This window comes from Cornus florida, unplaced genomic scaffold (assembly GCF_030987335.1).
Source record: "Cornus florida cultivar Cherokee Brave unplaced genomic scaffold, ASM3098733v1 CherokeeBrave_3.0.0_Hap2_Chr10, whole genome shotgun sequence".
NCBI classification, from domain to species: Eukaryota; Viridiplantae; Streptophyta; class Magnoliopsida; order Cornales; family Cornaceae; genus Cornus; species Cornus florida.
The window spans coordinates 115,410,296-115,413,066 of record NW_026775580.1 but is presented as its reverse complement, the minus strand read 5'-3'; the positions used below and the strand labels follow the sequence as shown (position 1 = coordinate 115,413,066).

At 39.2% G+C, this 2,771-nt stretch overlaps 1 pseudogene; it reads left to right on the top strand.

Moving 5' to 3' along the window:
- The first annotated feature begins 231 nt into the window (after nt 1–231).
- LOC132280055 (class V chitinase-like) lies at nt 232–1,744 on the top strand (annotated as a pseudogene).
- Nucleotides 1,745–2,771: the final 1,027 nt, after the last annotated feature.

Sequence of the window (2,771 nt, the reverse complement as noted above, 5' to 3'; positions counted from 1 at the left end):
CACTTAATCAGTAACCAATGGGGGACCATGTAAATACCAAATTAAATTAGTTGTCCAAAAATGATCAGAATAGTTGACCAAGGAAATGCTATCCGTAACTTGGCTGATCCAGTAATTAAATCTGTCGTTGAATGGACCAGAGACAATTCCAAGCCACCATTGTTGAAATTAAAAATCACCAACATTAACTCATCAAGAAGCTCATGAATTGCTCCACTGGATATAAGTAAGTCTATAGTTCCAAACTATTTGCTTTAACAACCAATCCACACATTGTGCACCTCTTCTCTTCAATGGCTTCCAAAACCCTTCTCTTCCTCTTATTCTCTCTCCTATTTCTTCACAATCTCCACTTCTCCGCCGCCCAAAATGCCGTTAAGCCGCCCAAAATGCCGTTAAGGCTGCTTACTGGTTTCCCGACAGTGGATTTGCTGCCTCTGGTATAGATTCCACTCTTTTCACTCATCTTTTTTGTGCATTTGCCAATCTTTCCAAAACCAATCAAGTCACAATTATTCCCGTCTCAAATACTGCCTCTTTCTCTCAATTCACCAAAACAGTCCAAATCAAAAATCCTTCTGTGAAAACCCTTTTATCTATAGGTGGAGGAGAGGCTGATGATGCCATTTTTGTTTCAATGGCTAGCCAACCCAATTCGCGTAAAACTTTCATCGATTCTTCAATAAAACTAGCTAGGGATTATGGGTTTCATGGCCTAGACCTTGATTGGGAGTACCCAGCAGTGGCCTCAGAAATGGCCAACCTAGGGAAGCTCCTTGATGAGTGGTGGTCTGCGGTGGCTACTGAGGCAAAAAACTCCGGAAAACCACCACTGCTTCTAACTGCAGCCGTATTTTATTCACCAAACTACTATGGATCGAATTATCCTGTTCAATCTGTAGCAAGGAGCTTGGATTGGATTAATGTAATGGCTTATGACTTCTATACTCCAGTTCCTGCATCTTCGCCTAAACAGACCAATGCACCTGCTGCACTATATAACCCTACAGGACAGTATAGCGGGGATAAAGGGATTGGGGCTTGGATTCAGGCTGGTGTGCCTGCTAAGAAGTTGGTGTTTGGTCTCCCATTTTACGGCCATGGATGGCGTCTTGTGAACCCTAATAACCATGGTCTTTTGGCACCAGCGAATGGACCCGCTGGTGAAGCAATGGGTTACAATCAGATCAAGTTGTTCATATCCCAGAACTGGGCCACAACTGTGTACAATGCCACCGTTGTTACAGATTATTGCTATGGCGGAACAACATGGATAGGGTATGACGATACACAGAGTATCTCCACTAAGGTTTCATATGCTAAACAGAAAGGATTGCTTGGTTACTTTGCATGGCATGTTGCAGCTGATAACAACTGGGCTCTTTCTAAACAAGGTTAGTTTCTCAATCTCCATCTACACCACTTACGAAATTTCAAGTTTAGCTAGCTAGCTGGTTCAAATGGAACTTAAATGAAAAGTTGGTATTTTTATAAATTAAGGTGCTTGTTTGCAATATATTTCTTAATTTTGTTGTGCTTCTAGTTCTTCACTGTTCTAATCTTATATTGGTTCTGTTGTTTTTGCAGCTAAAGGTACGTGGGGAGCATAAGAAACTCAATATATCCATAGGTGTGAGGATAATTAACTGCAATAAACAACTTATGGTGCAAAAGAGATTATATGTAACGACTATTATGGATTTTTAATAATATCAGCTCTTTGGTAAAACAAATTTTTATTTTATTTTTGTAAGTAGCTCACATACATTCTAAAAGAAAATAATCAACTTAATTAATACGTGAAGGTTTAGGAGCAGTGAACTACTTAGAAGCTATAACAAACATGCACATTTGGAACGAAGCAGAATTCATTTTAACAAACAATTCTTCACACTGTCTTCTTATTTGGACAGACATGCTGCTAACTTGAAGCTCTGCTTTCCTTCCTTTCCCTCTCCTACTCACCTCTACCCCCCCTACTTTCCCTTCTCCCATTCCTTTCTAAACAAACACTGTCAATCTTTATATTCTTCTTTATTGCAGCTTTTAAACAGTCCGGTAAATTTAATAACAAAAAATTGCACAGCCATTTAGGGGGGGAAAAAAGAAGAAGATAAATCCCACTTACCCCCCTTGAGGTTTGTTAGTATTCCACATAAACCTCCTTTATGTTTCATAATATCACACTTACCTCCCCTATAGTGCGTACTTTTACCATTTTCACTATATGATGTTTGGAAGGGCAAAATTGACCTTCTGGTCACTGACCGGGGAGATAAGTGGAATTACAGAGGAAGTAAGTGAAATTATAAAACATAGAGGGGTCTATGTGGGATATTTACAAACTTGAGGAAAGATAAATAACATTTATTCAAAATAAATTACTGTACATTGCACAGCCCTTAAGGCATGAAAACGGAACTTGGTTTTTTTGGAAAGGTAAAGTTAATTGTATTACTACGTAATAAAATAAGACTATACAAGACCAATTGAAACAAGGGTTGAGACAAGCCAAGGCCCAATGAATTTACAAAACAAATGGCACAAGCCCAGCTCATACTGAATGAAAGCAGTTGTGTGTCCAGTCCAATCTAAAAAATAGTCTGGATCCAAAATCACTACAGTATAATTTCTGAGGCCCAACATCACCATTGTGGATCCCAAAAAGACACTCTTGATGTTAAATTGATCCGTCGTCTAGCAGGAAAAAAACTTCCTTCCGCCCTTACACTGTGCAACGGGCGGATTCAATCATTTCGCATGTATAATAC